The 24,720-nt window shown below is 38.8% G+C and overlaps 1 protein-coding gene across 36 annotated transcripts in view; it reads left to right on the top strand.

Annotated features, from left to right (window-relative positions):
• Positions 1-24,720, top strand: part of LOC105468849 (discs large MAGUK scaffold protein 2) — a 2,241,192-nt gene that overhangs the window by 1,454,337 nt on the left and 762,135 nt on the right. The gene's annotated exons all lie outside the window — the stretch shown is intronic.

Raw genomic sequence — 24,720 nt, 5'->3', positions numbered from 1 at the left:
GTAAGTAACTTTTTCATTAATACCTTCTTTTAAAACTGTGGTAGAACTTAATTGGCTGAATTTAAATTCAATTGATATTTAGTTTCACCCAAACGAAATAATCTTATGGAATGACATGTAGTTTTGTAAATTTTCTTTTAATAATTTCTAAATCTTGTCTTAGTAATCAAATATTTCCCTCTTTCATTCATGTTTTGTAAAATACAAGGGCCCATCATGAAAAAAAAAAAAATAGACAACGCTGTTCAAATAGTGTTAGTGTGCTAAGTGGCTCACTGAAAAGAGACTGAATTGCTCATAGACACGAGCAAACTTCTTTGGGTTTCTTATGAAAGGAATATTGAAGTCAATTTCTATGACAGAGTCTGGAACCTAGAGTAAGTAATCAATAAATATTTTTATGGATTTTTTGGTCTTCTAATAAGAAGTGGACAAAAGTTTTGTGAGGATAGAGCCTACCTATATATAATGAAAGTTATGGTTTCATAAAAGCATGGAGCATGATCAAGCAAATCAATGAAGCCTAGATTCTGTACCTGTAACACAACCACTATAATGGCGAAAGTTCTTGAAGACAGAGTCTGGCTAGGCAGGGAAGATTGGAGACCAGCTATAGGCCACAGTGTGGGTGAGTGGTTGACATTATGGAGGTCCAACAAGGCTTTGTGAGTGGGCTGTAGCTGATGAGTGGAGGATAGTGATCAAAGAAGATGGGACAGCCACAGATGCATGCTAGACAGGGGTATGAAGCTGAGAAGAAGGGCTGCCGGGGTAATGGACAAGAACAAACAGATTCCTTCCCTTTGATTAAATGTGTAAAGCACATAAAGCACTTAGAACAGTACCTAGCACAAAGTAAGTGCTTGGTAAGTACTGGCTCTTCGCAGTTTTAGCCCACAGCCTCAAATCCCTTCAATGACCAATCAAATCACAGAAACAAATGGAGCAGTCAGAGTAGGGACTGTGGGGAATAGAAAGCACATGGCCATTTAAAGAGAGCAACTGCCACTTGGAACCTACTGGTGCCAGATCATTTTACAAAATAAGATGGAAATTTGTACATGTTTGCAATTTCTAAATACAGGCAACTAATTTTCAAAAGTGCAAACACTGTGTCTGCCAAACAAAGTGTGTCTAGTCCATAGGCTGCCTTTTGAGAGATGTTACCTCAAAGGAACTGGCAGTCCTGAGCAGGTTCTGCAATCTGGGACTCAGTCACAGGGGAGCAGAATGTCGGAACTGGAGTACAAGGTTGGGACTTGATGATAAGAATGAGGAACTAAAACTGGGACACAGGGTCAGGCCAAGAATAACAGCAAGCTTGACTTAATGCTGAATCACCTGAACTACTGAACTAGGGCTTCTTAAATCTTTCTGCACAAGAATAGTTTGGGACCAGACCGGAAACAAGGTTAAGCTTACTAGAAGGAACCAAGAGGCCCCAACACTGGAAAGTAAAGGGCTCTATAGAAGGAAACAAAGCAATGTCTTAAAGGCACCTACATCCACTATTCTCTCACTCCTCATACCTTTCTTTACTTACCAAACATCTGTAACAGGGTATGCCTAACACTGTTGTAGGCACTTAACAAATTTTAACTCATTTAATCCTCATAACAATCCTTTGAGGTAGGTACTATTAATTTCTCCATTTTACAGATGGGGAAAATGAGTCATAAAGAGGTCAAGTAACTGGTTCGAGGACTCACAGTAAAAGGCAGAGTTGAGTCAATCCAGATAGCCTGGCTGTAGAGTTAGAAATGTTATTTAACTTCTAACATGTTTCTTTCTTCCCTCCCTTGTTTTCTGCCTGTCAGCTTGGGAACATAGTTTCCTTACTTACTCCCCTGATACATGCAGATTTGGATGAGAGATAACTTGTCACAGAAGCTTCAATACATTCAGGATAGGGATCCATATATATATGAAGGAATCTTATGTCCCAAAAAATCTCTTCACTATAACCATTGTCAAAGCATGTGAGCAGTGCCCTCAAGAAGTAGGCCTGGAGCACAGAGTTGATTTTGTAAATAAGACCACTTTCTTGTGGTGGATCTATATTATTTCACATCCTCCTGTTAGGGTTCTGGTGGCGTAACTGCCAGATGCCCTCATGTGGAAATAATTTATCAGTAAGATCTAAGGGTCTTGTGTAGACATGTTCAATTGGTATCCCAATTGATTAGCTAGTAAAATCAGTCACAAATAACAAATTCATCAAATTATTCCTATTCTTCCAAACATCAGGTTTGTATCTGACTTTGACTCCTTCAAAAATTATTTTTATTCAACTTTTTTTGTTGTTATTGTTGAGTCAGTCTTGCTCTGTCACCCAGGCTGGAGTGCAAATGGCCTGATGTTGGCTCACTGCAACCTCCACCTCCCAGGTTCAAGTGACTCTCTTGCCTCAGCCTCCTGAGTAGCTGGGACTACAGGAGTACACCACCATGCCCTGCTAATTTTTTTTTTTTTTTTTGTATTTTTTAGTAGAGACACGTTTTCGCCATGTTGCACAGGCTGATCTTGAACTTCTGATCTCAGTGATCTGCCAGCCTCAGCCTCCCAAAGTGCTGAGATTACAGGTGTGACCTACTGTGCCTGGCCTAATCAACTTTTTCATACTTAATGGAACCCACTTTGTGCTTCCTTAAGGGTAACGATCTTTATAGTGGTTTGTGAGCAGCTTGATATGAGGAAAATGTCCCAATTATCATGGTAGTATGTTCTTAAGTAATGTATTTAATCTCTATGCACCTAAATTAACCTATAAGATAGGACTTATGATACCTGCCTCAGAGATTTTCTTAGCTTCTGGTTGATAGCAGCTAAAGTATTTATCATTTTTTTGAAAAAAATAAACACTTATGAGGTAAAACATGCTAAATTCTAGGAGAATGGTGAATATGAACACCTTCCCCAATGTAGAAAAAACATGAATACATTATGTATTGAAAATGGCAGATTTAGCGCATACTCATTAATGTGGATAAGCTTTGGTTCTTGGCAGAGTCCCAACTCTCCCCTTTGTTCCTCACTCACTGGGTAACCTTGAACAAATTACTGTTCCTTTCACATTCTATTTTCTCATTCCCCAGTGTTCTATACTTTGTTTTCCTCTTTTCTTCCTCATGTTCTAGTTGTTCACATAATTTCAGCTCTATTTAATGAAAAAACTATTTCAGAGTTCCCTAGGGCATTTTAGGCATGTTGCATAAGAACTTTTCCCTCTTAAAAATATTATCAGAATGCCAAGCTGTAACATATATTAAAGTCTTTATAAAAAATAATTTCATTGCAAGTAAATGTATTAATTTTACTGATTAGCAAATTTGATTTTTGATAGAAACGGTTTTTGTGGAAATGGTTCCTTGGCACAAATGCAAATGACAATTGAATAGCTGCAGGAAATTTCTAGGGTCAAAGGAAATTTTTATGTAAGTGTCAAACAAAATACAAAATATATTTAAAGAGACTTCTTTGTATTAAGGAAGATAAGTTGAAAGACATTAGAGCTTGCATTTATGAAGGGGTCACTGAGGTTCTTACACAAAAATGCCTTAAATAAGCTCTGTCTTATATGAGGTCATGATATATTAGGGTTGGGTATAACCTTAAATGTGGCATAGTCTAGCTTCTCATACAAAGCAGGAATCTCTATATGAAAATTAAAATCACCCAAGCAGAAACAAGGAGAGAGAGAAAAATTATTTTTCCATTTCAATACTATCTAGTTTCTATTTTTTGCTCAATATTTTTATTCTTCCCCATTACATGTTGAATATTGTTTCATGCCAGGTACTGAAAATATTTGTTCTTAGGGAGCTCAGAGTGATTAGAGCCTGCTTGTGAATCCAGCTCCCTGAAGGTTGACTCAATCAAATAATAATGCTTTACTCTCTGGTACTCTGTAACCAACTGACATTGCGCTTTCCTCTCCTTTCAGTAGACACTTTAGAGTTCAATATTGAACAGCACCCTCACAAATAGTATTCTTTGTGCTTTAGAAAATAAAATTAATCAGAGAGATTCCAGAATCCTTTTTTATTTTGCTCTAACCTTCTCTAATATTCATTTTGTATTTTGGTAATATTCTGACCTCTTTTATACAAATGCAGTGTTGAGAGAGGTATACTTGAGAATCATGCGTTTTAAATCTGTTAAATAACTTGGAGTTCAATCAACACACACCTTCATTTTAAAGATACAGATTTTCTATCTCAACTAGTAAATGGTAGTGCTTGATCTACCATTTACTATTACCTCATGTAGTTGCCAATTTTTGGTGTGTAACCACAACCAAAAAATCAGTGGCAATGAGCATTTTTTTCTTCTCTATTTATCAGTTAGCTAGGACAGTTGCTTCAGGCTGCAGAATACAGTATTCTCACCTTATCCATTGTATCAGGAGACTTGATACATTCCAAGTCTCCTGATGGATGCCTGAAGCTGCAGATAATACCAAACCCTATATACATGAATTTTCCATCTTAACTATCAGGCACTGTGGCCATAACTTTTGCAGTTTGGGGTACAACAGCAAAACTAGCATGATTCTATTTTTCCTTCTTCACAAGTTCATGGATGAAAGATTCATTTTTACTGTAGATCTTAGCAACTTCAGCATACAGTATTTTCTCTTCTTTTTTTTCTTAAGTCAGGAATTTTCATGTTTTCCCTTAAAGGAAGCTTTTTAGGGCTTCTCTTAAGCATATCTGAATTGTCAGCATCACTATTCTTGTGCTTTGGGGCCATTATTAAGTAAAATAAGAGTTACTTGAACAGAAAAACTACCATACAAGGATAGTCAGTTTGATCACCCAGACAGCTACTAAGTGAATAAAGGGCAGGTAACATCTGCAGCACAGATACCCTAAATAAAGAAATGACTCACATCCTGGAAGAGATAGAGTGGGACAGTGAGAGATTTCATCACACTACTCAGAACAGCAAGCAAGTTGGAACTTATGAATTGTTTATTTCTGGAATTTTCCATTTAATATTTTCAGACACTGGTTGACTGTGGATAACTGAAACTGCAGAAAGCAAGACCACAAATAAGGGTAGGGGCAGGACGGTGGGTCCCGTAGCAGGTTGGCTGAGGCATCTCTGCTTCAGAAGTTTCATTCTGGGAACCAGGAGGTGGGACAGTGGCTATCCAGGGTATGTTATTCATATTGTAATAGTCAAAGGACAAGAAATCAAGCCCATGACACAAACACAGTTAAAGCTTCTGCTCACCTTACATCCACCAACACCCAATTGGCCAGAATAAGTCATGTTGCCAAGCTCGAAGTAGGGAAAGAGTGAGTATTTGCTAAACAATAAACTAGTACATCAGGGCCTTAAATAAAGGGCTAAGAATCTGTGTATGTCCCTTTATGAGAAAAATAAAAATAAAAACAAAGCAGATATAAAAGAAAAAATCTTGTACTTTGTATTGGTAGGTCGATGGCACTAAACAAAGTATCAGAGGGACCTGGTTCAACTGATAGGGAGAGTGAGTGTGTAGATTATTGTGTGTTGTCTAAGGGAAAATATTCAGAGGTAAAAGAAACATCTAGCAAGTATTGACAATATAATGACTTTACTTTCCTATAAGACACTTCGTTGTCTGAAACTTTGTTTCTAGAGGTAGAAATAATAGTGGAGACAAGGCAGAAGTTTCAGGTCTCTTGCTTTGAAAACCCTCCTAGAAAGTAAGGGAGAGAGAAAAGTAGAAGATAAAGAGAAAACAAAGAAGAGTTAGGTTACGAAGAATATGAGTGGGTCCTTAGTAGTATCACCCATTGGATTTGGCTGCCAAGAAAGTTATTTATGTAAAAGTTATTTGAGGACATTTATAATATCTTTATAATATCAGCAACATTTTTATAGAGTGCTTTCAATGTGAAAAGGCCATTGGATGCAAACAAAACTATGGTTCTCGGGCCAAGCACAAGAGAGTGAACTAAAGGGAAAAAATGACCCCGAAATGGCTGAACACATGAGTGTCAGTGAAAAGAAAAAGGATATTGTGGGTTCAGGGACATAGAGACACAACTGAATTAGCAATGAGCTTCATTCAGGAGCCAGAGTATGGGTTTGTGTCTAAGAGATTTAAAATGTTTTAAGCAACATTTTAAATGGCACTGCTGATTGATTCCAGCATCAGGATGCTGAGGACAACAGCTCTCTGAGGAGGAAGTTACCATATTACAGAAGTGAGGTGACCAAGTGCTTGTTGTAGGGTTGTACATTTAGACATTAATTTATTTGAGTCACTCTGTAAATAACAAATTCTTATGATTTAGGCTCTGATTCACTTTTAAATGGACCATTTTCCAGAATTGCCTCTGATGGGAAAGAAAACAGAAATATATGTGTTCCTTTGAACCATCCTGGCAGTGATTAATAACGGTATGATATTTTGGAAGAATTTGCTGATTTTAGTACATTTATCTTTCAACAAACATGTTTTCCTCTTTTTGTGGTTTTTCCCATGGACATTGTTAAAACTATATTGTTAATGTTTTTATCTATTGGGAATGCAGTCGTATCCACATTTTAAAATCCTTACCTACCAGGAAACAGCTTTATTTTGTCTAAACTATTCCTTTGAATCAATAAGAATTTAGCGATAGAGGCAAAGCTATCAATATTTGTTCTGGTGTCAAACCTAGCCAATCTAGATTCATTTCTCAACTGCCCCAATCAGCAGAATCCCTACTCTTAACTGCTTGTTACTTTGCTTTACAAGCAAGAGGTGGGCTCACGCCTGTAATCCCAGCACTTTTGGAGGCCGAGGCAGGTGGATCAGCTGAGGCCAGGAGTTTGAGACTAGCCCAGCCAACATGCCGAAACCCTGTCTCTACTAAAAATAGAAAAAATTACCCGGGTGTGGTGGTGGGCGCCTGTAATCCCAGCTACTCAGGAGGCTGAGACAGGATAATCTCTTGGACTGGGGAGACGGAGGTTGCAGAGAGCTGAGATTGTGCCACAGCACTCCCGACCTGGGCAAGAGTGAGACGCTGCCTGAGGAAAAAAAAAAAAAAATGCAAATTCTGATTCACTAGGTATGGGATGAATCAGTCTGCATTTCTAATAAGCTGCCAGGTGAGGCTGATGCTACTTAGTTGTGCATCATACTTTTAGTAACAAAAGAACATAAAGAGAGAGACCAGCCTTTGGCTTTATGCACAGCTGGGTTGTAAACCCACCTCTGCCAGTTAGTTCTTTTCTTGAGTTTTGGTTACGTCACATCACCTCTCTAAGTCTCTGTTTCATTATATATAAAATAGGAATAATAATACCTGCTTTGCAGGGGTTGTTATGAATCCTTATCCTAGTATGAAGAAGGGGCTTAATGAATATTCATCATAAGACTAGGGGTAAGGTGGGTGTATCTATGATAAAATAAAACATTTCTCTGACTTAATTTTGAACTAGTGAGTCAAAATGAGAAGCCACTGCTAGTTCAGGGATTAGGCCAGTAGTAGTTACGTAGGTCCATGGCTTACCTACCTCTAGACCTTTGCTACTCAGAGTGTGACCCATGGCCTAGTAGCAGCGATATTACCTGGGAGTTTGTGAGCAATAGAATCTAAAGTTCCACCAAGGACCTATTAAATCAAAAACTATGTTTTTTAACAAGAACTTCGGTGATTTGTATGCATATTAAAGTTTGAGAAACACTGCTCAATAAGACAGAAACTTATTTTTTGGTTTGGATCCTGATGTTTTGTTCTTTCACTACGTGTTTTGGCCTGCTGTTGAGATAGCTGCCGTTTTCTAAGTCTTTTACTTTAAATATATACACATCTATAGGGAAAGAGCTCTATTTAACTCAACAAATTGAACACACTATGAACAACTACTATGTTGTCCTACTTTCTGGACCTGTGCTTTCCAAAAAAGTAGTTAGAAGTCACATATGGTTATTTAAATTTAATTAAAATAAAATAATATAAAATTACAAATTCAGTTCCTCAGTTGCACTAACCACATTTCAAGTGCTCAGTAGCCAGTAGAGCTAATGGGTGTTGTATTAAACAATGCAGGTATGGAATTGTCCATTATTCCAGAAAGTTCTATCAGACAGAGCTGTTCTAGGTAATACATAATAAGAAAGAAGTAGAAGAAATAAAAAAGATAAGGGAGCTAATTTGTTATCAAGAAATGATTATACTCTAGGTTCTTTATATATATATATATATATATATATATATAGAGAGAGAGAGAGAGAGAGAGAGAGAGAGAGAGAGAGAACCTAATTAATCATCAAAATTATCCTCCCAACTTTTGTGTGTTGGTTTAATTTCCTCCTTTTTTGAGTTGACTATTTTCAAATTTTCTAAATAGCCAGCACTCTCCAGTAATTGTGGGGTATGCTCAGGTGGACAACATGATCCCTATTCTCATGGCTCTTAAAAGCTTAACTTTTGCCGGGCGCGGTGGCTCACGCCTGTAATCCCAGCACTTTGGGAGGCCGAGGCGGGCGGATCACAAGGTCAGGAGATCGAGACCACGGTGAAACCCCGTCTCTACTAAAAATACAAAAAATTAGCCGGGCGCGGTGGCGGGCGCCTGTAGTCCCAGCTACTCAGGAGGCTGAGGCAGGAGAATGGCGTAAACCCAGGAGGCGGAGCTTGCAGTGAGCCGAGATTGCGCCACTGCACTCCAGCCTGGGCAACAGAGCAAGACTCCGTCTCAAAAAAAAAAAAAAAAAAAAAGCTTAACTTTTAAGACTCTTAAACATGATACACATGGAGGCAAATGTCAGCAATTACTGAAAACTTTCTTAAAAGTTCAGTGATTCATCATTTTCTTATTGTAGAATTATAAAATTCCTATTTTGGCCAGGCGCAGTGGCTCATGCCTGTAATCCCAGCATTATGGGAAGCTGAGGTGGGCAGATCACCTGAAGTTAGGAGTTCGAGACCAGCCTGGCCAACACGGTGAAAACCCGTCTCTAATAAAAATTCAAAAATTAGCCAGGCACAGTGACAGATGCCTGTAATCCCAGCTACTTGGGAGACTGAGGCAGGAGAATCACTTGAACTTGGGAGGCAGAGGTTGCAGTGAGCCGAGATCACACCATTGCACTCCAGCCTGAGTGACAGAGTGAGACTCCATCTCAAAAACAAAACAAAACAAAAGCTTATTAAGGTTGGGATGAATTTTTAAAAGCAAAGTCAACAAACAAACAAACAAAAAAATAGAAGACCTGACCTACTTACCATTCACAAACTAATTCACTTTTTTTGCCCTGTATTACCCTTGCAGAGGGCAGTTTGTTGGCTACTGTACTCATAACTTCTCATTGACTGGGAAGCACTTACTTAGGCTTGTCATTTTGGACTTAAAGTGAGGGCGAACAGGAAAATAAAATGGTTGTCCAAGTGGAGAATGTGACTGGTGTGTGAAAGTAGCAATATTGGCCCGTCTTTCTTGGAGAGGTTCCCCTAAAAGCCTCATATACCTGGGCAGAGAAACCACTCTTGTTCAAAGAAGTATAACCTAGCAGAACACTTTTAAGAACAAGGGGGAAATAATCCTGAAAAATATTTGTGTAGCTTCTCAAGCATAATGCTACTCAAGGTGCAGTCTGTGAACTGGCAGCATCAGGTCTCACCGGTCAGATTGTTAGAATCATGGGATCTCCAACTTCTCCCCAAAGCTATAGAATCAGAATCTCTGAGAGTGGAACCAAGAAATCTGTGTTTTTAAAAGCACCTCAGGTGATTCTTAGGCTTGCTGAAGTTTGAGAGATGCTGCTCTACAATTTACAAGACATTTTTAAAAGCTAGTGGGAGACTTTAGGCAGCTCTAGTTGCTAAACTGAAGTGGAAGTGAAAGTTAATTAGGAAATACTGCATACAGGAAGGACAAAATAAAAATATCTAAGGCACAATGATAAGACGTTTAGCATGAATCTGAATGAGTGTTTAATCCTGGTGGGGTTTTTTTTCTTTCTTCTTTTTAAATCATTTGGGAGCTTTAAACATATTCTATTTCATAGTCTAGTGAATAGATATGTTAACGAAAATGGATAATGCATGGTGAAAAGCACATGTTGTTAAACACCCCTTGCTTATCTCTGCCTGGTTCATTCTTACATATCCTAAAGCATTCAGCTTAAATAATGCTTCTTCTAGGAAAGTGAGATTCAGGGTAGAGTTCCTATTATGAGCTTCCCCTGAAGGCTCTTCTTCCTCTCAAAGTAGTTATCACACTGAATTGCAGTTATTTCATTAATAGTTGATCTTTCTCTGTAGAATGTAAACTTCATGAGGCACAAAGAAAATATTGCTTTATTTTTCCCACAGTTGTACCTCAAAAACCCTGCACATTTTTACTGACTGGTGGAAGGCAGGCAGGCAGGCAGGCAGGAAGGAAGGAAGGGAAGAAGCTACAATAACAAGCCATCCTATTTCAAGGAATCAGAGAAAGGTAGAATTGTGTCTAGCTCTTAAAGAATAAAAAGACATTTCTAGGCAGAGTAGGTAAAAGGCATTCCAAGAAGAGGGAAGTGCAAGTACAAAGGTCAGAGGTCAGGCAACGCATATGTCCTGGGTTTCATCCAGATGGAGCACAGAGCAGTAGCATAATATGAGGTTGGGTTGAGTCTGATTGTGAAGGCCTTTTTGCTTGATATAGACTTTGGACTTTAACATGTAGGCATTGCTGGTAGCATTATCTTCTCATATATTTAGGAAATTATGACATCTGATTTTATCACTCTATTTCTAGGTCTTACTTTTTATCTGCTATATAATAGGTGCCCTGAAATATATGTTGAATAAACCCAAAGACTTAATAGTGATCACCTAAGAACAACTGATACAGGCTGCTCTTGAGCCTTTTCTACATTTTCCTATATCCTTACCTTCCTTCACCCTGTTCAATTAGTCCACAATGCCTTTTCCTCCATTCCCATCTTTTAGATCTCAATAAACTGCCACCACCATCAGGAAGCCCCCATCAATTCCTCCAGGTCATAGTAATGTCTCCTTCCTCCTTGATTCCATGGTATTTCAATCATGAGAGATTGTTACTTTAGTAGAAAGAGAATGGACTCTCGGCTCTTTTGATTCAACCATATACCAATTGGATAACTGAGGAAATTAACTTCTCTGACCCTTTTCCCTCAGCTGTAAGGAGAGACAATAATAACCATCTTGCATAATGTATTCTTTAGGAGACAGGTTCAGTTATATATAACAGAGACCAAAATAACTATGTGTTTGCAAGATAGGAATGTGTTTCTTTCATATATGACAGTCCCTAGGTTAGCTGCCCAGAGCTAGAATGTCTATTCTGCTCCACAAGGTTTTAAAGGACCCAAGTACCTTTTATTTTCTTTTTTACCACCCTTGGGGGTTGCCCTTGCACACACAGTCCACCACGATGACATGCTAAATAGCAGATTAAAAGAAGTACAGAGATGGACATTGTCCGTACCTTTAAAGCAATGTCTGAAAAGTTGTAAACATGATTTTTCCCTCATACCTCAAAGATTAGGCACAAAGCCACCCCTAGATGCAAAGGGAGACTGAGCCATATAACCTTTATTTGGAGATGCCTGGGCTCAGATAAAAGTGAGGGATCCCATTATTATGGAAGGAAAGGGTAATGAATATTAGGGAGAAGCAGCAGTTTCTACCACACAACACGTTAGTAGTATTCTTCAATGTCTGGAGCTTCTGCCCAGGGGATGCTGAATCTGATCCATGAAGTGTTAGAAGACAATATGAGAACTTGCCTTTATAGTTTTTCATTGTTTCTAATTTCAACATTTTATATATAAAACACTGTATTGTTACAATTGTATAAGTATACTATATCTGTACAGACTAGCACATATGGGGGAGCATGCTTGCAAACATTTTATTGATAGGAACACTAAACAATTTTCAGAAACCACTGGTTGTAAGCATTAGAGATATTATTTAGACATTGCTTGACTCATAATAGATGTTTAACAAATGATGGCCATTGGCCATTGTTACGGTCCTGAATTAGTATTTACCATATTCCTCCCTATTTATTAATAGTTCTTAGTACTTGATATTAGCCAGATAGAATTGTGCTTTACTTATCTTTAAATTCCAGGCTGGGCATGGTGACTCATGCCTGTAATCCCAGCACTTTGGGAGGCCAAGGCGGAAGGATCACCTGAGGTCAGGGAGTTCGAGAGCAGCCTGACCAAAATGGTGAAACCCTGTCTCTACTAAAAATACAAAAATTAGCTAGCCGTGGTGATGCCTTCTTGTAATCTCAGCTACTCGGGAGGCTGATGCACTAGAATCGCCTGAACCCAGAAGGCTGAGATTGCAGTGAGCTGAGATCACACACCTACACTCCAGCCTGGTTGACAGAGTGAGACTTGGTCTCAAATAGTAATAATAATAATAATTAAATAAATTCCATAAATAGCCGTAGTCCATGCATGTAGTGGGATTTCGATAAAAGTTATTTTCACTGTTAAACTGAATTGTATTATTTGAATTTGACTGTTTTAATAGAGTGAATTTTTATTTGAGAAAGTAATTCGTCAGGTAAATATGTGTTTTAATTTAATCTACATGATCATGTGGATCAATGTGCATGTGACCACCTAAACGTGGGGTGCCCGATTTATTGGCTCTTTGTAATTTAGCTTGCTCATAGATAAGTGCTCCTTTCAAAGTGTGGTCCTTTACAAATGCTTTTTTCTTTCTCAAATATACACTTGAAAGAAAATGTAGGCAGTCATATATGATGACAGAGAAGACTGTGGCTAGTTGAGTGAAAAGAAAGAGGAAGAGTGACAGTTGAGTAAAAATCAAGGAGAGGAAATGAGAAAGGAGTAATAAAGAGAAATGGCTTAACATTTTTATATTACTTTCCTCAATTGTAACAGTGTTATATTTGGATTGAGCTAAAAACTCTACTTCCAAAAAAAAAAGCAAATACTAAAACATTTTTCTGGAGCCTCAGGAACTTTACGTGATGCTTAGGGTAATTTATAATCTCATCTCTCCCTTGTTAAATCTTGCTTGGCATTTTTTTTTTTCTTTGTTGAGACAGAGTCTCATTCTGTTGCCTAGGCTGGAGTGCAGTGGTACCTTCAGAGCTCACTGTAGCCTGGACCTCCTGGGCTCAAACAATCCTCCTACCTCAGCCTCACAAGTAGCTGGGACTATAGGCGCCAGCCACCACACCCGGGTAATTTTTGTATTTTTCATAGAGATAGAGTTTTGTCATGTTGCCCAGGCTGGTCTCGAATTCCCAGGCTCAAGCAATCCGCCCACCTCGGCCTCCCAAAGTATTGGAATGACAGGTGTAAGCCTCCATGCCTGGCCTTGCTGGGCTTTTAAGTTGACTTTTTGACTCTGATATTTTTTTAGGGGCCAGTTCCTGAGGGATAACTATAGGTATTTTTCTCCATGAAATCAGACAGCTACCTTGCAGCTACCTTGTTTCAGGGACTGACTTACCTCTAGTGTCTTTCTGTTTCTTTTTTTTTTTTCTTTTTCTTTTTTTTTAAGACAGAGTCTTGCCCTGTGGCCTGGGCTGGAGTGCAGTGGCGCGACCTCGGCTCACTGCAACCTCTGCCTCCTGGGTTCAAGCGATTCTCTTGCCTCAGCCTCCCGAGTAACTGGGATTACATGTGCCCACCACCATGCCGGCTAATTTTTTCTCTTTCTTTTTAGTAGAGACAGGGTTTCACTATGTTGGCCAGGCTGGTCTCGAACGCCTGACCTCGTGATCCACCTGCTTCAGCCTCTCAAAGTGCTGGGACTACAGACATGAGCCACTATGCCTGGCTGTATCTTTCCTTTTCTAAGTGTATCATATCTCAGCCCTAAATTACTTCCACTTAGTTGTCACTTGGAAATTCCAAGTTTGTTTAAATACATGAAGAGCTGGATGAACTTCGATGAACTTTACCTTTGGTGACAAAGTGTAGTTGCCTCTTCGTGAACGGCGTTAATGGAAATGCATTTTGATTATCCTAATTTCTACCAAGTGCCCTAAATGATGTTTTGCCCAGGAGTATTTTATTTCAGAAACTCAGGAGCATAAAATTCAAACATTACCAATCTAATGAGGTGTCACATGAAGAAAACGTAGTAATGAAATAACAACTTCAGATAGGTCAAATGGCATGCTGAGACGAGCAAATAAACAATAGCCCATTATAATCAGTATCTCTTTAAAGGTAATCTTAGGAAATTTTCATGGTGTTCTTGTTTTTAAAGCAAATTGCTAATACTTTTGCTGATCCCTGAAAGCTGTGGCTCTCAACCTTGCCCCCACATTGTAATTGCTTCCTGCTTCAAAAATACCAATGCCGGGCTGGGTGCAGTGGCTCATGCCTGTAATCCCAGGACTTTGGGAGGCCGAGGAGGGTAGATCACGAGGTCAGGAGATCGAGACCATCCTGTATAACACGGTGAAACCCTGTCTCTACTAAAAATACAAAAAATTGGCCAGGCGCGGTGGCTCAAGCCTGTAATCCCAGCACTTTGGGAGGCCGAGTCGGGCGGATCACGAGGTCAGGAGATTGAGAACATCCTGGCTAACACGGTGAAACCCCGTCTCTACTAAAAATACAAAAAACTAGCCGGGCGAGGTGGCGGGCGCCTGTAGTCCCAGCTACTCGGGAGGCTGAGGCAGGAGAATGGCGTAAACCCGGGAGGCGGAGCTTGCAGTGAGCTGAGATCCGGCCACTGCACTCCAGCCTGGGCGACAGAGCGAGACTCCGTCTCAAAAAAAAAAAAAAAAAAAAAAAAAAAAAAAAATTAACCGGGGGTCATGGCACGTGCCTGTAGTCCCAGCTACTCAGGAGGCTGAGGCAGGGGAATCGCTTGAACCCAGGAGGCAGAGGCTGCAGTGAGCCGAGATGACACCACTGCACTCCAGCCTGGGTGACAGATTTAACTCTGTCTCAAAAAAACAAAAACAAAAAAAATACTGATGCCTCAACCCCAGGAATAAAGATTCCTGTTTAATGGGTCTGAGTCTGGGTATAAGAATTGGGATGTTAAAAAATCTCCCCAAGTGGTAAATAACTAAATAAATTAAAGCATCTAGTTCTTCTAACCTTCTAACCTACTGTGATTCTGGGAAGGCCTTCCAACAGAAATGGGTGGTTGGGTTAGAGTGCTTATTATATAGGCAATAAACTGAGCTGCCACCTGTTAACTTGGTAGCAAACACAGTTACTGCTAACAAAGCTAGCTAGCTATGCAAGGCACATGCCCTCAGGTTCAGACATGATCAAGTTAAGGAAACACCCCTCCAAGGGTTATTTTCCTGACACATGTCACCATTTATGAGTTGTAATTGGGTTTATTAAAAAGAGAGTCATGGCCTGTGCTTTAGCAATTTGGCCTAAGGGCCCCCAAAAATACTGAGAGAAGAAATTTGCAAGCCAAACTACAGCTAAAAACTAGACTGGGGTTGACTTTGAGGTAGTTTATTGTAGAACATGAGACTCAATGTAGTTACAAAAAAATCAAATATCAAAACCCTGCCCAAGTCCACCAGAAGCTTTCTCTGACAACTCACCTCACTGATATTTCCTTGTCTTTGAATGTCTATTGCACGTACTTTAAGAAGGACAATGGCCAAAAGTTGATTTAACTCAAGTTTATTTGATGGCAGTTTGATTTGATAAATTTATGCTTTGATAGTGAAATTATCTGGCTTCTTTGAAATGGAATATTTTATTGGTATGGCCAAGGGTACAGACTTGGCATCTAAGAGAACTAACTCTTTCTTTGGTGAACTTGAGGAAATTACCTAAGCTCTCTGAGCCTTAGTTTTCTTTCTTTTTTTTTTTTTTAATAAAATGGAGAAAGGTAGAAATATCTCATAGTACTGATATGAAAATGATCTGAACAGTGTCATTGTAGGAATAAAAATAGCTGTTACTGAACCATACTCTAGGCACTATTAAAATTTTGTACAAATGTTAATTTATTCATTCCTCACAATAACCATACAAAGTATATTATTGTTATCTCTATAGGTAAAAAATTTTAGGCAAAAAGATTAATAACTTATCCAAGATCACACAGCAGATACAGATTATTCTTGTAATAAGAATAGCATTATACCACCCTGCCTCTCAGTAGTTGTAATAAAAGTTAATTTGCTAAGTTACTTAACAGACTGAAGGAGACACTTGAAAGCAGCTAAGGTCAAGCACAGTGTTGTTAAACACTTCGTTAATAAAAGGTTGAAGAGCTACAAAGAGAAAGACAATGTTCCAGATTGTGGTTGACAGAGGAAATTTGCCAGTATACATGTTGTTGTGGAAGTTTAAAGTTAAACTGGGAATTTTTTTTTTTTTAAGACAGGTTCTCCCTCTGTCACCTAGAGTACAGTGGCACCATCGTGTCTCACTGCAACCTCAAGCTCCTGGGCTCAAGTGATCCTTCTGCCTTAGACACCCAAGGTGCTGAGAAGAGATCTTTAAAATGCAGTTAGTGTCAACAAAAAGGGTTAAACTCTGTAGAGTATTTGAAGAGATTTATTCTGAGTCAAATATGAAAAATATGGCCTTTGATACAGCTCCAGGAGACCCTGAGAATATGTGCCCAAGATGGTCAGGCTACAGTTTGGTTTTATACATTTTATGGAGACATAAGATATCAATCAATACATTTAAGATGTACATTGGTTCAGTCCAAAAAAGTGGAACAACTCAAAGAGAGTGGGGGGCGGGCTTTCAGTTGGTAGGTGGATTCAAAGATTTTCTGATTGGCATTGTTGAAAGAGTTTATCTAAAGACCTGGAATGAATAGAAGGGAGTGCCTGGGTTAAGGTAAGAGATTGTGGAGACCAACCTTCTTATTATGCAGGTGAAGCTTCCAGGCCACAGGCTTCACAGCGAACAATAGATTGTAAATGTTTCTTATCAGACTTTAAAAGGTGCCAGACTCTTAGTTAATTGTCTCTTGGATCATGAAAAAGGTCTGGAAAGGGGAGGGGATTTTCTTCAGAATGTAGATTTTCCCCACAAGAGAAAGCTTGGCATTGCTATTTCAAATTATGTCAAATAAATATACTTGGGGGTAAGATGCTTTAATTTCTTTCAGGGCCTGCTATCTGTCATGTTGGTATTTTATTACTCTAAATAATCAGCTTTGTCAGTCTTCTGTTATAATGTTAATGCTGGTCAGCTGTGCCTGAATTCCAACCGGAAGAGGAGGATTTCATGAAGCATGTCCAACCACCCATTCCCATCATGGCCTGAACTAGTGTTTTGGGTTTACTTTAGAATGCACTTGACTTGGAGGAGGGATCCATTCAGTTGATTGGGGGGGCTCAGAATTTTATTTTTAGTTTACATTAGTGATGTCACTATGTCTAATAAAGAATAAATAGAAATTGAGAGTGATCTGGGATACATGGGGTGAAAGTCCTGAACCAACACACTTTTGTTAGCAGTGGTGAATCCATACGATTCTGCAACAACCTCAATTCTTGCTTTCTCAGAAGAAAGAATTCGTCTGATGGGCAGAAGGCAGAAGGAAGGACCAAGGCAAGTTTTAGAGCAGGAGTGAAAGTTTATAAAAAAGCTTTAGAATGGGAATGAAAGGAAATACACTTGGAGGCTGGCCAAGTGGGCAATTTGAGAGATCAGGTGCACAGCTTGATCTTTTGACTTGGGGTTTTATACATTGTTGGCATACTTTCAGGATCTTGCATCTCTTCTCCCATGATTCTCCTCTCGAGTGGGGTGTCCACATGTACAGTGGCCTGTCAGCACTTGGGAGGGAAGCAGATGCTGCATGTGAGGCATTCTTCCTTTACCAGTCCAATGTCCCTAGAAGGTCATATGCCAGTTATGACCTTCATTTTGCCTCTTAATGTGCATGGTTGAGTCCACTCTCCCAGCTCCTAAGATCTTGTCAGGAAGCTGCTGGTGATCAGCAGTGTCAGGTTTTTTCTATTTATTGGGAAACTGCCTTTCCCTGACACTGGTGAAACGGCCTTGTTGTTTGGAGTAACAACTGAGGTTCATTGTCTCACAGATGACAAGGATGCAGACACACAGAAAGTGAGATTGAGAGTGGAAGTTTAATAGGCGAAAGAAAGAGAATAGCTCTTTCCTGCAGAAAGGGGTTCCAGAAAAGTGGATTGCTGGATCTGTGGTGAAGAGCAGGGGGTTTTATAGATGAGCTGATGAGAAGGCAGTGTCTGATTTACATAGGGTGCACAAAACTGGTTAGACCAGATATGCCATTTGCACAGGGCATGAATTTTTGGTAGCCCCCACCCTAATCTTTTATCATGCAGGTGGGTTCTCTGCCTGAGCTATGCCATGTTGCCCTTTTCTTTGTTCCTGTACCTGTGGCAACAGAGAAAGGGAAGGTGGAGCATCCATGTTGGACATACCTGGCCGCCCGCTAGCCCTTTTCTATTGGCACAGCTGCCAGCATTCCCCTGTGCAAGTATCCAGCTTGCTTATTTATGTTTTCAGCTTGATTTTTCAGGCTGCTCTTTATTAGGAGAAAAATAATTTCTTGGGCTGCTTTTTGTTAGAAGGGAAGCTCTGCCAAGGACTTTTTGCCCTCACTGTCTGCCTGAACAATTTCTTTCTACTGCCTGTATCACTGACTGTGACTAATTATTATTTTAGAGAAGCAGTTAACAACCACCTGACCATCACCTGATGGTCACCTGACATTTCTAGTGGTAGGGGTTGTGGCTAGGGAGGAGGTCTCTCCTGCCCTGCTCATGTCTGACTAGCTACCTACTATAATACTTTCATCCATGTTACTTTAATTAATTCTCAAAATTGTGGAGGAAGCTATCGTTTTTTAGCTAAGGAAACTGAAAGGCGCTTTGAGGTTGTGAACCATCATTTTGCAATGGCAAACTGGACTTGTACTCAGGCCCTCTGACTCCTCCCATCTAAATGGTTATTTTCTCTTGGGCAGGTTTTTATGGGCATTTCTGGAGCTAAGCTTCCTTGTCATTCATCAGATGGGGGAGTTCTCCTATGTTATGGCTTTGGTTTCTTCAATATTTTATTCTTATTTATAAACTGTTTTAGTTCAGACTAGTGTAACAGAATACTGAAGACTGGGTGGCTTAAATAACATAACATTTATTTCTGATCATGCTGACTGGGAAGTCTGAGATCAGGGTGACAGCATGGGTTGGTTCTGGTGAGGCCTGTCTTGCTGGTTTACAGATAGTCTTCCTTTCGCTGTGTCCTCACGTAGAGAAGAGCAGAGAGTGGGAAGCAAGCTCTCTCCTTTGTCTTTTTCTAAGAACTCTAATCTCATCATGAGGACTCCACCTCATAACCTAATGGTCTCCCAATATCCCCATCTGAAAATTCTATTGGGAATTAGGATTTCAATGTATGAATTTTAGGGGAGTAAAATTTTAGGGGTATTCAGTCCATAGAAATCTCTGAATTTCAAACAACTCCAAGGTAATTTGATTAACTCATATAATAAAAGTTCTTGAATTCTTACTTATGCCAGGTATTGTTACCCAGGTTTACTGTAAGCGAGACAGAATTTCCTCATGGAAATTTTGGTTAAATTTTAGGGGGATTCAGTCCATAGAAATCTCTGAATTTCAAACAACTCCAAGGTAATTTGATTAACTCGTGTAATAAAAGTTCTTGAATGCCTACTTGTGCCAGGTATTATTACCTAGGTTTGCTGTAAGCAAGACATAATTTCCACTCTTGTGGAAATTATGAGCTTACATTCTAGTCAAAGTAGGTAACAAACAAAATGGAAGCTATAAAATAGTAAGTGCTCTGAAAAAAATGAAGCAAAGTACTTTGAGGGGTGGGAAGGCCAGTGGCTTCTTTACTAAGGGAGTATGGCAAAGATCTCTTGGATAAGGTGGTATTCGAATTGTAACCTGAATACAAGAGAAATCCTACTGTGCACAGATCCTTTTGTTGTTTTTATTTTCTACTGTTTTTCCTTATTTCACATAGTCTGGCTTTCATTTTTATGTTGTTTGTTTCTCTTCCTTCTTCCTTCATTCCCCATCTTGGTGGTAAATGATCTCACTATCAACTCAACTCACATTACATTTCTGGGAGTCACATGAAATCCCTTTTGCTTTGTGTCCTGGTGTATATGTGATCACTAATCCTTACATAGTATGTTTGCTAAATGTATCTTGTCTCTGTACTATCTTCTTCTTCATTGTCAAGACCCTTGGTCTAGGAGTCTTCACTACTCTCCTGGACTCCCTCATTTGCCTCTGAACTTGTCTCTCTCACTTTAATTGTCTTTCCTCCTGTCCACATAGCTCTCTGAGTTCTTATTTCAAAAAAACTACCTATGGTCCCATCTTTTAACTACCTGAAAATTTTCAGTGGTCTCATAAAATATAAACTCACTAGTATGATATTTCAGAGTTTTTACTGGAGTCTTGTCTTCCTCCATTCCTTTGACACAATATTTCCTGTAATTCCACTATGCAGTTCTCCCAGTTTCCTGAATACACTGTATTCTTGATGATTTCCATGAACACAATAGCCCTTCTTTAATGCCCTGTCTCTTTTGTACCTGATAATCTTCTACCCATCCTTCAGTATCTACTTCAAATGCCAATCATTCTTGAAGCCCTGCTGCATTTCTGTCGTTGTATCACTGAGAATTAGGATCAGTGGTATACAAGTCCCAAAATAAGAGTGGCAAAATCAATAAGAAAAATGACTTTTCCCCCTTATGTAAATGAAGTTGTAAGCTAAACAACCCATGGCTTATAAGGTGCTCCGTGGTTAAACTCTAGAATCATTCTATTTAACTCTTCTAATATCATAGCTTGAGGCTCCCTTTTTCTAGGTTACCTTATGGTCCAAATAGATGGTGTAGCGCCAACCATTACATTACATTTCAGGAAGTAAGAAGGGACAATAAGAAGGTTGTGCTCTTCACCTTTAAGGACAATTCTAGAAGTTACCCAGAAGAATCAATTCATCCATTGGTTGAAGACAATCACATGTCTATACCTAGCTGAGAGAGGCTAGTGTGTTTAATTTTTTAGCAGGGTAACAATTTCCAATGAGAAGAAGAGAATGTATATTCTGAGGTAAATAATCTTTGTTACAGTCATTCTCTGAACAGTATTATTAGTATCCTTCATGAAGAAATTTATTCTTTTCATCCTTCAAGTTCTCATATTTCCACTATAACCAATACTTGCTATAGAGCACACTCATGTTATCTTTATGATTTGGACCTTGCCTTGTCTCCACTATTAATTTCCAGTGCACATCCTATGTAAGGTTTCCTGTTTGTCTCACTGTTTCACACTTTTGTGAAATTGCATAATTTTTTTTCTTTAACTGGAAAGCTTTTATTTCACTCCCACCTCTATTTTATGAGCTCTTTCTTTATTCATCCCCTACCCATATGGAGTTGATCATGTATTCAGTTTTGTGCTCACATATATTTCCCCTAAGTAGACCATAAGCTCCTTGAACATACTGTGCCTTATGTATTTAAGAATTCTCAGCACTTAGAACCAGGAAAAAAAATCACAGTTAATGCATTCTTCAATAAATTGATAAAACGTACAGCTAAGGTACATATTCAGTTATTTATTTTATACTTTTACAAACATTTATTTATTACTGGCATAACAAATATCATGCAGCAAGCTAGATGCTGACATATAGCAGCAAACAAGATCAACATTGCCCCTCCCTCATGGAGTTTAAATTCATGTTGAGGGAGAGAGATAATAAACAACAGATAATTATAGTTGTGAGAGAGAATAACAAAAGAGCAGGAAGAAAACAAACTACTTATGATGTTCTGGGGCTCCTAGTAGGTTATATCTCAGTTATTTTGTAAACATATTTAGTTCTTCTTTGTGTTGCATTCTTAATGAAAAAAGTAGATGAAGAAGTTTGCTGTTCTATCATGACAGGCTCAGGCCTTTGTGTATGGCTACCACCAAGAAAATTGTAAATTACATTCTTTAACTTCATTGGCTTGAAAAATTGTAACTTGCAAAGCTTCACGTGTGGAGATTTATGTGATTGTTGACATTAATGCCTTAAAATAAATTCTTGTGGTGAATTAAACATGATTAAAATTCTGGCATATTTATCTCTCTTGACTAGTTTAAATGTTCATAATGAGAAAACTTCATTTAATCATAAAAATCACTTATATTTATTGAGTGCTTACTCAGTACTGGGTACTGTTTTACATACTTTGCATGTATTAATTAATTTGATCCTCACAACAACCATTATGGTTAGATATTGATCTTATCCTGATTTGATGATTTAAAAAATGATACAAGAAAAAGTTAACTAATGTGGCCAAGTTCAAGTAGTTAGTAAGAGGAGGAGCCAGTACTCAAACCCAAGCAGTGACTATGCTCTAAATCCTTACTACTTGAGAGAGGGTTCTTCAAACTGGTGGCATAAGCATCACTTGGGAGCTTATGAAAATGTAGGATCTGAGGCCCAACCCGGACCTTCTGAATCTGCATTTTAACAAGATCCCTGCATTTTAACAAGATACCACATAAGTGCTCACTCAGAGAGTCTGCTTTCCATTTCTTTTATTCCATATCACAATGCTACATCAATTCTGGGAATCTGCCTGCTTATTGAGATTTAATTAAAATGTTAGTCAGAAATATTGACCCTGTTGACCTCTATTTCTGTAAACCACTTGGATTATGTGGATCAACAGAAATATGGTGTCATCTCTTCATTAAAAGTAGTTAAACCATGATATTGGAAAAAATTTAGAAGCAGGAGGTTAGATGCCAAAGCAAAAATAATATTTTAAATCCTCCATTGATTTTCTTTCTCTGTGTTTGCTCTTTTTTATTACAGGGATACCTGCCAGCATCATTTTCTTCTTTCTCTGGTTTATAACTTTTCCATTAAAAAGTAATTTGAAAGACAATATGGCCAAAGAATTTTATCTGGACCTTTCTTACAGCACTTTATCGTTTTGTCTCTCAGCTATTTGAGTGCTTACCAGGATATAATTATACTTCCTAGCATCTATAGAGTACATATGATATAGCAGGAACTGTGCCAAGTGGTTTTTTTCCTTAGATAATTTATTTGATCCTCACCACAAGTTTTTAATGGAGATATGATTGTGGACCTCATTCTGTGAATGAGAAAGCCGAGGCCCAGAATGTTTAAAACTATACTCAAGGCTCGCAGCTTATATGCACTGAAGCTCAAGTTGAAGCCAGGCGACATCAATACAGTGCCCACCAGCCTTACCAATGTACTACACTGGCCTGCCATGATTTCATTACAAGCAGTGGGCTGAAATTAGCATAAGTAGTAGTAGGGTAGTCCTTTAAATTTTTTTCTGGATTCTAAAAGATAGTTATTATCTTACCTGTGTTTGTGAATTTTGATTTTTGTCTCTCAAAATTATACTTTGTTAAAATGATAAATGCTTCCAGCATTTTAATGTTCAAACAACCCACTTTTCTTTCATGTATCATATTGCATCAGAATGTGCAGACTTAATTTAGAAATATGTGGGCTTCATTTCTTAAGATCACTTCACCAAACTCCAAGAACCACTTGGAATTCTTTTTCCCTGAATTGGCTGTCATGAACCACATATAAATTGACAATACATAGTTGGGAGTAAAACTCTGTTAAAGTCTTGTTCTCTATAGGTAATAACTAACAATTGAGCAGCTGCCAAGCAGCACCAATTGAATAAGTGCCAATGAGATCCAAGATGAATGTATCAAGGACTAATGTGCTGAGAACAATTAGTCCCTAAATCCCTTTTAATCATAGTAAGTCTAAGACCAATGCAGTTAAAACAGCAGTGACTGACTCTAACCAGAAAAAGCAATGGGAGAATTCCAGAAAATGTTTCCAAATAAGAAAGTTCAGTAGAGGATGGAGATAGAGTAAGGAGGTGATGGATAGTTAAGAGCTTTAGGGAAATAAGATAGTCCATTATGTCAGTGATGCAACCAGAAGATGAGGCAGAGTTTCAGAGGGAACCAATCATGAAATAGTTTACGATACTGATTTAAATATACGCAACACCAGATAATACAACATTCCGCTATAGATCCAAGACTTTGAGTCCAGATTTTGTGGTGTGAAAAAATATAATTTACTCAGTCAACATACTTTTTTTTTTCTTTTTTTTTTTTTTTTTTGAGACAGAGTCTCACTCTGTCACCCAGGCTGTAGTGTAGTAGCGCGATCTTGGCTCATTGCAACGTCTGCCTCCTGGGTTCAAGCAATTCTCCTGCCTCAGCCTCCCAAGTAGCTGGGACTATAGGGGCGTGCCACCATGCCTGGCTAATTTTTGTATTTTTAGTAGAGATGGGGTTTCATCATGTTGGCCAGGATGGTCTCGATCTCCTGACCTCATGATCCAGCCACCTCGGCCTCCCAAAGTGCTGGGATTACAGGTGTGAGCCCCCGCACCCGGCCAGTATACATATTTTTAAAAGCACCAACTCTGCCTGGCACAGGGCTAACTGTTGAAATACTGAGGTAAATGAGGTGGTTTCTGCCCTCAAGATGCTTATAGTTTAGTATAAGATTATTGTGAACAAATAACTATATTCTTACAGATGCTGTGATTAAAGAAAATAAATGGTTCATTGGGGGCACAAACATAGGGGCGTTCAATCCTCTTTGCACTTTTCCATGATATACACTCAGGACCTCCTCTAAGGCCTGGTTTCCTTCATATCCATTGTGTGTCTCTCTTCCTAGGCCTCATTCCCTGTGGTCAC

This window comes from Macaca nemestrina, chromosome 12 (genome assembly GCF_043159975.1).
Source record: "Macaca nemestrina isolate mMacNem1 chromosome 12, mMacNem.hap1, whole genome shotgun sequence".
Classification (NCBI taxonomy): Eukaryota; Metazoa; Chordata; class Mammalia; order Primates; family Cercopithecidae; genus Macaca; species Macaca nemestrina.
This window is presented reverse-complemented; position numbering and strand designations above follow the sequence as displayed.